We start from the raw sequence: 12831 nt of genomic DNA on the forward strand, positions 1-12831 counted from the left end.
TGTTTCGTGGAGGGGCTATGCATAACACGTGAATAAGCACTTACCTTTTTCCTTTTGGGGGCCGACAAATTTTTATGAAATTGTGCATATACAAAATTTATTTCGGGGGCTTTGAGCCCGACAGCCACTCTCCTAAATACACCACTGTCAATATAATTTCGGATACAAATGATTTGAACATTTTTATTGTTGTATGTATTAAAAATATGGTGAATTGATATTTTACTTGTACTTACAAATGACTACCTTATTGTTTACAACAAGAAAAATGACTCGAGCGTGACCATTTGCGCGTAACCTACTCCTCACTCTGCCACTAGATAACTTAACGCGTTCTCTCATATATGCGGATAGTCAGAAACTTTAAGACGAGTTTTCTGGGTATTGCAGTTTGTAATATTGACACTTTAAAAGTGCACTCTTTACCTGGCGAAATGTAGCCCCGAAGTTCATTTACCAAAGCTTGCTTGTCAGTAGCTTATGTACCTACTTGGTTATACTCGTTTTACAATTATTTCCAGTAACCTTGAACGACAGGGACACAAACACAGACACACTGAGAACGTTTAAAACTCCAAAAGTTCTCACACCTGGAATCGAACCCTAGACCCCGTCCACCAAAGACGCACTTGCTCGCCACTTTTTTTAATTTATTAACAGCTCTTTCACATGTACATTGGACAGTTATAAAAGCAATAGAAGAACCAGTTGATAAAAAAACTGGTTAAAAATCTGAAAAATTTACAGAATTGTTATGGTGCTAAGACAACAAAATAATTTGCAAAGTGTTGTTTATACTGCACATTCACTTTCTGCAAATTGTACCTTAAATAAGACAAATACACATCGACATGATATGGTCGATGTGTGGTGAGCACATAAAGAAGCGTAGATGAAGCGAGCCAGACTACGCTGTTATTTTTTGCTTTAGGGAAATAGTTAAAATCTGGATATATCAGAACATCAGTAGCAGTAATATGAGATGGTGAAGAATGACAAATCTTACTTATGAGTGTACTAAATTTGTTCCATATATGTTGAATCTCTGTACAATATTGTAAGCGATGCTCAAGAGTATCTATATTATGACAGTAGTCACACAGATTATAAGACACTATACCGGGCTGATATAGTCTGTCTCGCGTTTCGTATTTATTATTAACGATAAAATACCAAAGAGATCGTTGCTGGGTAGTTAAAAAAGGAGCATTAATATTTTGCCAAATATAATTCCAATGAAGCTGTGGTCCTTTCAATTGAATATGGGGCGTGACGATATTTTGCGTTCTGAGATAATGTCGGTAGAGTGCTTTGACAGGCATTAACTCAATTTGTGCTCGTTCAATTAATGCATAAGCGATATCTAAGACGGGTTCACACAAGTGTGGGAACTTAAGTCCCCAAGGAAAAATATGAATCGGAGCTTCAAGGTCAATGCAACCTAAACATGCGGAGAGAACAGATGACGACACACTGATCCTATCGTTCGTAAACAATTCAATGCTTCTTTTCAGCAGTAGGGAATTTGCCTGGAGGGCTATGCTTACATAAGCTACGCCACTCTGAGCTGGTAAAAGCACAAGTTGATCACGTGCAATTCTCAACAGCTTGTGTTGCCACAGAAAGAACAAAGCGTGACTGTTGAGGAATTTATATGATTTTGTGGGAAGAGGGAAAATCTGACAGAAATATCACAAAAGACTCAATGCTTTTTGTTTGAGAAATGAATTCCTACTGATCAGGTTCATATTGCGAGGCTTATGCTGTATTAGGGTGTATACATAATAGTTTTGTTTTGTCTTTATTTAAAATCGCTCCAGAAATTTGTTGATACCTGTGTAAAAGGCTCTGAATATCGTCTAAGGTAGAAATGCTGTTGATACTCGTGTGATACCCTATCGAAAGCTTTCGAGAAATCTGTAGATAAAATAGCAACGGGCGTAGAAGAGGCAGTCTCATGATAGACTATAAAATCTCTTATGTTAGCTAAGGCTTCATGAATTAAAGCTTGTTGCCCATGTCCATATTGACAGGAACTTAATAACTCTCCCACATAGAGTTTCATACGAAGCGCTAGACATCGTGTTAAAATTTTTAAGTCCGCACTTAGAAGGCTGATAGGACGATAATTGTCTATGAAGTTAGAGTTAGGCAGTTTAGGGATTAATACAGTAATACCTGTGGATAGAGATTCTCCTAAGGTACAGGTATCTCGATATTCATTGAAGAGATCCGTAAGAAACGGGGCAAGAATATCAATGAAAGTAATATAAAATTCTAATGGCAAAGAGTCAATACCAGTAGATTTACCACGTTTCCCTAATTGAATTGATCTCTTGACTTCATCAAGTGTGAAGGGACTGTTGAGATACTCTTCAGCATTTACATCAAGGTTTAGAGGAATAAAGTCCAAAAGAGATTCATCTTCATTATTTACATTAGGTATTGAATACAATTGTTTATAATACTGAACAAATTGGGGAAGTACCTGCAAACCTTCATAAATTTGGCCATCCTTGCCCTTAATAGAAGAAATTAACTTTTGTTTGCCTCTGAGTCGTTATTTTTGAATTTGTACGATGTTAGCTTGTTCCGTGCCATCGGCCTGGACAAGTTTGCTTCGAACAAAAAAAAAAAAAAAAAAAACCGCGAATGCGTTGTTATGCAACGACAATAAATGTGCTTTGATTTCTTGAATTTGAGGCCTGACCGGACGGCCTCGCAATTGTTCTTGCATGTATTCTTTGAGAAGACTCGAGTAATAGTTGTATTGAGTATTGTATGCCTGGGTCCGTTGAATACAATATTGTTTACTTATGGAGCGAAATCTCGGTTTAACTCGCTTGTTCCAAAAATACATAAGTTGGCCCTGATAGCGTGATATTAACGGAAACAAGATCTGCCATTCCTCTCGAATTAAATGCTGATACTCGGGGTCCATAAGTATAGAGGTGTTAAAATACCAAAGGGGACTACTTCTCAAAAATTTGGATACTGGTAGGGTTATTCTCATAATTAGAGCATAGTGATCACTGAAACAAACAGTTTCGAGCTTAATATTGCGTACTTGTGCAACAAGTGAGCAGCTTATGTAAAAACGGTCCAAGCGACTAGATGATTGTGAAGTATGAAATGAGTGACCCGGTTCAACGGGTCGAAAATGACGCCACACATCCACTAAATCTTATGTATTTTCTATGCGCTGGAGTTCGGGAGATAAGTTAAAGTTCGGAGTCTGGTCAATGGGTTGTAACACTGAATTAAAATCTCCACCTAATATACAAGGGTGAGTGCCATTAAATAGAGCCTGAGCAAGGTCAGTGTTGAAGAAATCTTGGCGCTCTCTCTTGTTATGAGAACCACAGGGGACATAAATATTACATAATTTGATGCGTTCAAGCATATCAAGGGAGATTCGTTCATTTGGGTAATCATTAATTGTCTTAAAAGCTAGATCACTACGATACATAATAGCTGTACCTAGCCCATTCTTTGTAAAACGAGAATAGCATGTATGATTGGAAAGAGAACCATATTCTGGAAGGGCCACTTCTTGAGCGAACATTACATCTTTATCTGCTTTGTAAATAAAATCTCTTAACGCTTCTTGTTCAACAGGAGAAGTAAATCCATTTAGGTTAATGGTTTCAAAACTAAAACTATACATAAACAAAAAGAAAGTGAAACGAAGTGGTAAACACTGCATGAAAGGCTGAAAATGATACCACAATAATACAAGGAAGATAATTATAAGTCGTCCCCAACAGGGGTACCAGCTTTCAACTTTTTCAAGGTGGCCCGTGTTCGTGCACCTGAAACAGATGTAACATCTGATGAACGACCTCCTTTAGAAGTTTTTGAAACTCCAGTATCAGTTGCCTTTAATTTGGAAAATTTACGTTTTTCATATACAGGAACACTGAGATCAGATTCACTGGCGGAATCACTTGTGAGTGATTGCACATTCCGGTCACGGGTGGTATTCGAGTCGGCTACCAATTGCACAACAGACTGATTATCGTGGTCCATGGGAGCACTAGAATCCATTTGTAAATCCTTTACTGACTGTTGGTCACCTACCTGAGCTAGTTGTCCTTCCTTTAGAATTTCTTGGGCCTTTCATTCAGGTGTAGACTGGGGTACTGCAGTAGAGTTCAGAGGGGAAATAACATCCGGGTCAACAGTACGATCTCCTTCCATTGGTAGGTTGGGGCGAATGATAGGATCGTGGGATGTTTCAGATGCTGGAACGTCAGGACTTGAAGAAATACCAGGGTAAGCAGAAGAGATCAGAGGAAATTCCGTATAGTTATCAGTATGCAGAGTCACCTTTTCATGCGGGATATTATAAGGGGTACGAAGCGGTGGCAGTTGAGAACTTCGAACTGGCGGGTGAACTTTGAAGGGCGGGCCTTTTTTCGGGGGCATTCTTGAACAAAATGGTCCTGTGAATTGCACAACGCGCAAGTTTGGATTTGACCGGAATAACTACAGAAGAGGCGCAAACCACACACTGTAATAAATGAAGGAATATTTTGTTTAACCTTCATTTTAATTAATTTACGTCCTGTACGGGTGACATATACTTGATCCGCAGAATACTGTTCGTCTAGGATTGACTGTATTTCACCATACTGAGAAACACTCGTGTTAACTGGTGATTACTAAGTTCCATGGGGCACAAAGACACCTTAACGACGGTAATACTGTTGTCAGCGAGATCAATAGGAAGTAAATGTTCCTTGTCACTATCGGTGAATTTGACTTCATCATGAGTAGAAGAGAGAATTCGTTCAAATAGAACCTTGTTGACTAACTTAATATACAGTTGTTTCTTGATATAATCCATTTTAATGCTGTGTATTTAATCTATTGTTAATTTGAACGTGTTTCGTATCCATTCATGGACAAAAATTGAAGTAGACTTTTGACTTACTTGACCAAAATTTATACGTAAGGTATTTTCACGCAAACAACTCATGGTGAATTTTCGTCGTAGAACGACCACAAAATCACTCGAAGAAACAAATATATGAAGAGCTAGAAGACACTAATAAATTCAATATCCCACTAAGATAATCGCACACTACACAAACTTAAATCGACTCGTCGTGTGTTACAACACTAACAGTCAGCGAGCGAGAGCCACTAGACCATACAGGCAAGTTATAAAGCCATCGCATTTTAATAGTTCTACTGGAAATGCTCGAGATATACACTTGTAATATATTGAGTAAATTATTGGAGAGAGGCAAAGCATTTTACATTGAACCCTTTTCATTGTTTTGTTTTTATTGTGTTTATTCTTTGTATTTTTCGTACAGCGTATGAAAAAGGAAATACATTTTTCGTTACGGTGTCCAGAAATACTATTTTAACTGATCATAAAACATAAATCTGTCGGTGAAGTAATATAGGGTAATGTGAGACATTCTATTTTTATACCGAGTTCCTTTCTGACTAAGTGGTTAGCGTACGCACCTTTCATTTAAGAGATCCGGTTCGATTCCCGATGTGATCTAACGTGGCTCGGATTCCATGCTAATCAGTAGGTAAACGTCTCATATAATCTCTCTGCTGAAAGGGACGTTAAATTCAAAATCAACTCAAAATTATTTTTATTCCATCAATAGAAACAAGGGGTAGACGATACTATCCTGTTAAAAAATGCATTTATTTCTTTGGCACATATTACAAATCATCGGACCATTTGCGACATTAATTACAAAAACTTTAAGAAAAATAAACTTTATGAACACCTAGTTGCTTCAAGCGTTCAAATCGCTTTATAAACATGCAGATTATGAATTACAATAACTTTTTACCTTGTAAGTAAAAATACAAACATAGATTTTTTATCTCTTACATACTCCCTCCCCTCCTCTCTCTCACGCACTCTCTCTTTCTCTACATATACACGTGTATAGTGCAATAGATATCAGGAACATGAATAATTTTCATTATGGACGTGTATTTTAAGGTTGGTATTCAAATCTGAAATCTGTTCCCATTATAACAATGTTAACGTTCCTCATTTTAGCGTCTTCGTATAAAAATTATGGACATTATGAATAAATGTGACTGACAAGGAGATAGGAGACTTTGGTAAATTAACTTCGGATCCATTTTTGCAAGGTGATAGTGCACATTAAAAGTATTCATATTACAAGCAGGGAGAGCGCAAAGGCCTAACATAGCAGAGTAAAAGCATCGTAAAGTTTTTGCCTCGTCGTAAATTTTGTACGTTGCGCAATGTAATGAACTGACGATGCGACAGAGTCAGTAGCATGTGTGACTCACGTGCCAAGGGTCCCAGGTTCGATCCCCGCTAGAGTCAACCATTTTTTTGCTTCAATCAATAAAGCAGCTACTTGTAGTTGCAAGTAAAATGTTAATTCCCCATATGTTTATATTGAATTAAACAATAGAAATATTCAAACCAGTTGTAAAATATTTCAATATTCCATGACAATTAGTAACGAAAGATAATCTATTTCGTAAATATATTGGTATCATTAGGTATATTATAGTTACCACAGTCGTTGGTAAAGTGTTCTTGATGCTTCGTGCGTACATCTGTTGAAAGTGTAACGAAACGAAATCAGTTGATTTTGTTTTTTTCAAGCACTTCAAAACAGAACTTTATATTTAAGGAAATGTTTCCATATATTAAAAAAAAAACTTTCCCGGACCTTCAGATTAGTGGTCGAGAGCCTTGACCACTGAACCATGATTACTACGTGTTAATTGATTCGTCTTTAGTTTCGGGCCGCGGTGACTCAGTGGTAGATGTTCACCTCTGCTTCATGGGCTCCCAGGTTTGATCCCTGCTCCTGTCAAGTGAACTTTGTGGTGGACGAACACCATGTGCGTGGGTTACCTCCGGGTTCTCCCGTTTCCTCCCACTTTATTCATTCCACCATTTCATTCGTTTCTCATCATCACCGTCTCCTTTAACCTAACTAGCATAGCCATGGGACGTAAAACTCAAAGATTTCATTTCATGTTTTCGTCTTTAGTTTGTTCACGTGTATAATATACGCGCCGTATTTGATTCAAAATAAAGAAGTTTTATATTTTGTTATTTTAAAAATCTGTAATGTTGATAATTTAGCGAATACAATGATATAATGTCCTGCGAGTCCTCAATTACATATTCCTGTGTTTTGCCAAACAATTTGACTATAAACAAGTTACTGTTTTGAGCGAACAGAAAAGAGTATTTAGGTGAACCAGAGTAAGTAACGCTTTAGGTGAATGGTTAGCGTTGTGATTTGCCAATCTCCTGGCTCAGGTTCGATTCCCACCATCACGCTTTACACTTTTTAAAATGTTTCATTTATAAGGCTGAACTCCAGTTGGATACTGCTAAACAAAGATAATCTCAACTGGAGAAATTCAGTGATGATGTAATCCTGAAAATAAAGGAAGAAAAATGAACGGAGAAAATGAATTACAGAGTTAACTCTGTCAATGGTTCTATATTTGATATTATCCGTTAATTTCGTGAATTTTTAAATTGTTGTTAATTGACACTATATTTTCCTCTTTTCTCCTCGTGTCTCAATGTGTAAATTTTTACAAATATTATACAAATCAGGAACCTTGAGTTATATTTGCAACCTAAGGGGAAATACGCTTAGTACGGATAATTTCTCCAAGTCGTTTGAGAATCGAATTTCGCATTTTTAATATTTACAAATGCTCGTAAATTACTGCGTACCAATATTTCGCGTTTTCAAAAGTCATTTAACGAATAATGAAATCGGACATGTTCTTCTTTCCAAGTAGTATTATGTATGAATCAGTGGCGCCGGAACCAAGGAGCTCAATCCCTGTTAGAGCCTCAAAATTTTCATTAGAGACTGAGCTCTTCCCCGAATGATCGATCAATACTTTAATTGATTTGCAGGTGACTACTGTTAATAGTTTCATAACTCAGCGCAAGGCTTTGTGTTTACTTAAAAGATGACCTACTGCATATACCGCATAATTTAACCGTATATTATTTGATACACATATATGTATAGTCATTTGAAGTGAGTTAACTTGTTTATAATCCCTCATTTGAGTTAATTATAATATTATTTTATGTCCTCTCACTGTTATCTTCTCATCGGCGCCTCTGATGTCCGTATATTTTTATCTGGTACTGTGCTGTTTACTATGAGTACAAGTATCCAAAGACTCCCTTTCATCATTTCGCCAGCCAGCGTTTCTCCTCACTTCTGCACAAAATCACTCTTTACAATTTGTGCTGGAGCAGACGTAGTTGGGTTGCCTAACTCAACGACTTTGTACCTCAAGAATTTCTGTGGTCCATTGTACAACTCTGGTGGCCCTGACCTTCAGAAGTAAATGCTTTTCTTGTGCAATGTCGTAAGATGACCGTTATGTCAGACATTTCGTTTAAAACAATGAAGTTTTCCTCACAAAGGCAAACTGATTTTTAATGTTTATCTGAGCAAGACATCCGTAATTTGTTCCGTGATGGTAATGCTCATCATTGTCAATAGCCAATATAACTGCTAGCTACTAGCAAATTTTGTGGGTCAGTTCTAGTTCTGCCCATGTCACACTCTAAGCTTCACTATATCACCCACTTTGGAAGTTGGGAAGATACACAGCTACATTTTCTTTATATTATTAGCTTTGACTTGCATTCCCACTTTAGCACAAGTTCGTTTCGTCTTTGTTCCTTTCTCCTTTCGATTGGATGAGATCCATACATTTTTTTCTTTTGTGAGCCTCTCCTGGAAGTGGTGCTCTCTGAAATGATGTCCGCGCACTTCCAACGCGCTTGCAGTGCAAAGTTCTTCTGAATAATATTGGAAAGTATATCTCTGGGATACCGCGTTGTACCAAACTTGAATGCGTTGGGGGATGGTCTTGTGTCATTGTTCCTCTAATGACAATCATTGTATTGGAATTGTAGCGAGCTGGGTCTTGTTTTCTTCACAATTTCGCGGTGACCAATTACCACAGGAGTCTGTTGTGCATATCATGTAATCGAAAAATCCTCACCATCTTCCCTGATGATCAAATCATCTTCTTTGGACCACTTTAATATTGCTGAGTGCTTATAAAATATAGTGAAGAGATCACAAATGAACCCGTCTGTGAAAGCTGTCACTTTTACGATCACTGTTGCATGGATTGTGCTATACTGATACTGTTATTAAGTACAAGCCCCAGTGTCGCTGAGATAGAACAGTGATTAATGGAGTTGTTGGGGAATACCAATACAAGTTGACAATTTTTCTTGTGGGAAACCTTCTGTACAGCACTATATAATCACAAAGCAATCATATACGATAACTTTAATAAAATATTGTAATTTTAATGAAAAGTGACGAATACTTCTATAAAGTTTTTCAAAGATTGAAACTAATAAAGCGAATTTACTTTAGCTCAAAAGATGTATTCTAGGGCAGTATATGTTTTCCTTCAGACTTAATTTTCCTTAATGGCAAAAGATGACGTGAAGGTTACCTTAGAAAATTGTTTTAAGATAATATTCTTAAAAATAATAAGAAAAAAGTAACATCATTGTTTCTTAAAGTGCAGAAGAAAAGATAAAACACTGTAATTTTTGTGGGGAGTTTCCTTATTAACAAAAGTTTGGAAAGATATACTAAGAATTTTTTTCCTGTGGAACAAAATCAAGAAATAAAATTAAGTCTAAAAGCATTAGGCGCTCTTCCTAAGATTTATGGCTACAGTATTTATGGTTGCATTACTTTGTAAAATGTTGTTGGGTGATAGTAAGAGATTGCACAACAAAAATTTTATCAGTCATGATTATATCTTGGATACTTATATCCAAACTGGTATTGTTCAAATCTTCTAATATACGAGTTCATATTCATGTAAATCACAAAACAATTACTCAGGTTCTTACGACATATTTATTTAAACCTTGTGAATCACTTGTTTAAATTACAGTGCTATAGACTACTTTCTGACAATTATAGCTTACATCGGCATGTGTCCATTTGAGTAGCATTTCCCACTAACAGGGTACTACGGAAGATCTTCGAAACCTTTTTGTATATGACCAGCCATATATGACCCCAAACTAGCATTAAACCACTCTGCTATCTATTAAAAAGATGCTTATTTAACTAACGCTTGTACCAACCAAAATACATTGTTAATAAATTAATTAAAGCGATAAGTTAGAGTGAAAGTTCTGTAAAAACGTTATATTGTTGTCAGGCATAAGTAACTGCACAAAAATTCAGAGTTGTATTTGGTATGAAAGTATGGGTATACGGACAAAATCTCGCGGCCGAAACATCGCTGCCAAAAACCTCGCGGGACAAAATCTCGCCGGGCCAAAACCTCGCCGCCCAAACCCTCGCCACCCAAAACATCGCGTGGCCAAAACCTCGCCGCCAAAACCTTGTTTGCCAAAATCTCGCCTGCAGCTTAATAAAAATTCAGTGTAGTATAACAATATCTGCTGCTTTTCTTATAAGTAAAAATAAAAAAGGAAGGAAGAGCTTGGTGTGGTGAGAGTAGGGGCACCGAATTCTACTTCGCCCCGGGCGCAAAAATCTCTAGCTACGGCTCTGTATATATATATATATATATATATATATATATATATATATATATATATATATATATATATATATATATATCCCACTCCCTTTTGTTGTGCCGACAAAGTGAAATTATAAAAGACATCCTAGGCTCGAACCTCATCTATGTTGAAAAGATTGAGATAGGCAGGATGGCTCAAGAGGTATAATGTAACAAACATAGTCATTTAATTTTTATATATATAGATTTCTAAAACATGCATTAGAATTTTTCTTGTCTTTATTTTGATGCAATTATGTGTTATTACTAAAAATATACATATAGTAATATATAGAACATTCTACATTGGAGAAATCATCGTGAAGAGGTTTTATCCTGACGACATTTCTTCCCAGGCGACACTACGTCTCGCTTAATTTAGACCAGGCGATATTCTGTGTCGCGAGGTTTTGGGCGGCGAGGTTTCAGCCCGGCGAGATTTTGGGCCACGAGGTTTTGGAAGGCGAGGTTTTGGCCAGGCGAGGTTTTGGTCCGCGAGGTTGTCGCCGCGCGGTTCTGGCCGCGAGGTTTTGTACCCAAACCGAAAGTATGTGTAATTAATGTGCAAGATTTGACTTAAATAAGCAACCAGGAAAATAAGATAATAGAAGCGTTTGAATAAACAAATTGTAACAAATACGAAGTGCTCTTGTTGAGGCTACTGAGCGAAATCTACGAATACTTACTTGCAGCTGAAATTGAGGTGAAAAGGGATGAAATTCCTTATTAGAATATTTTAAACTTAAATCCTTTTAAAAAATATATGATTTTTATGAAAGATTTTGTTTATTTCTTGAAGCTTCCCGATTGGTCTTAGTGTTTCTTGTTGAGCTCCGGAAAAAGGGCGAAGCAGCCTCCATTTCAAGAAAGTGACTTAGGAAAGCTTTCTTTAAGAAAATAATTTGTTTATAAGGATAATGTAGATTAGAAAACATGGGTAACTTAATTCTGAAGATTGAAAATTATACCTAGTAATAAAAGTAGTCATTCTACAAGACATGGCATCACAAATTTATAACTACCAATATATGTTGCTTCTATGTCATTGTAATAATACTCATTTCAATATTATTAATTACAGGGTCATCGATAGTAAAATCACGTGGGAGAATAATAATCTAGACCTTTCTGGATTATCAGAGGGCTTAACTCGAGAAGCAATGAAAGCAATCTACAATAGCACTGCATCCTTCACTAATGAAATCAATGATGCCGCAGACAGTGTCCTGCATGCCGTTGGCCTCCCACCACGGCCTTAATCATTCTATTGTATACATTGTATCGAATGTATTTTTTAACTTTATATAATTTTCATAGTGAAATAAATCTTAAGGTATTTGGATTCTATCTATACACGTATATTCATATACAAATTAGTTGCGTCCCGTGATTGAAATTATTAAGAAAATAAATTTATAATTATATTTTATTTAATGGTTTTGTTCTACAAAATTCCTTTCACGTAAAACTCAACTGACTCGACTCTTACTTAAGTATAACCTACAACTAGTATTTAAGCACGAAGAAATTCAACTAAATTGCATGTGGCATAAACTGTTAACTGTAATTAGTGTGAGTCCATATAAAGTTGCCTCCCCCCCCTGCACTTTAAAATTTCGACTTGAAACTAAAATCAATCGTTTGTTTTTTGTGTGTTGTTGACTGTTTGGAAGAAACAATCGCTGGTTTCGATAAACAAAATTAATTATATATATATATATATATATATATATATATATATATATATATATATATATATATATATATATATATATATACAAAACAAAGTTGGGGGCAAATTCTCAATGACCCCCTCACTTTGAAGTTTCGATTCAAAACCAAAATCAATCTTTAGTTTTTCATTGTTTTGAAGGGGGGAAAAGAGTTTGTTTCGAAAAAATTGAGAAGATATTTGCAAAATAAAGTTTGCGGCTTCTTTACATTGTCCCCCAGTTTCAAAATTGGACTCGAAACCAAACTCAATAGTTTTCTTTTCATTTTTATTGATTGTTTTGAATTCTTAAAAAAAACGTTTGTTTCGAAAAACTTATAAAAACAAAGCTGGGACTAGCTTCATACTGACCCTCCAATTTTGATTCAAAACCGAAGCCAATCGTTTGTTTTTCAGTTGTTACTGATTCTATTGAAAGAAACAGTTTCTTTCTAAAATTATTAAGACATATTTACACTTTCACTGTCCTCCCCTACTTTTCAATTTAGATCCAAAAATGAAGTTATTGATGG

At 36.1% G+C, this 12831-nt stretch overlaps 1 long non-coding RNA gene across 1 annotated transcript in view; it reads left to right on the forward strand.

Moving 5' to 3' along the window:
- Positions 1–11970, forward strand: part of LOC145691906 (uncharacterized) — a 35034-nt gene extending 23064 nt beyond the window's left edge. Inside the window, exon 2 of the long non-coding RNA XR_014132585.1 lies at positions 11669–11970. This is a non-coding gene — a long non-coding RNA (uncharacterized LOC145691906). The remainder of the gene's footprint in view (positions 1–11668) is intronic.
- Positions 11971–12831: the final 861 nt, after the last annotated feature.

Source organism: Thermobia domestica, chromosome 8, assembly GCF_964235325.1.
Source record: "Thermobia domestica chromosome 8, izTheDome1.hap1.1, whole genome shotgun sequence".
In the NCBI taxonomy this organism is placed as follows: Eukaryota; Metazoa; Arthropoda; class Insecta; order Zygentoma; family Lepismatidae; genus Thermobia; species Thermobia domestica.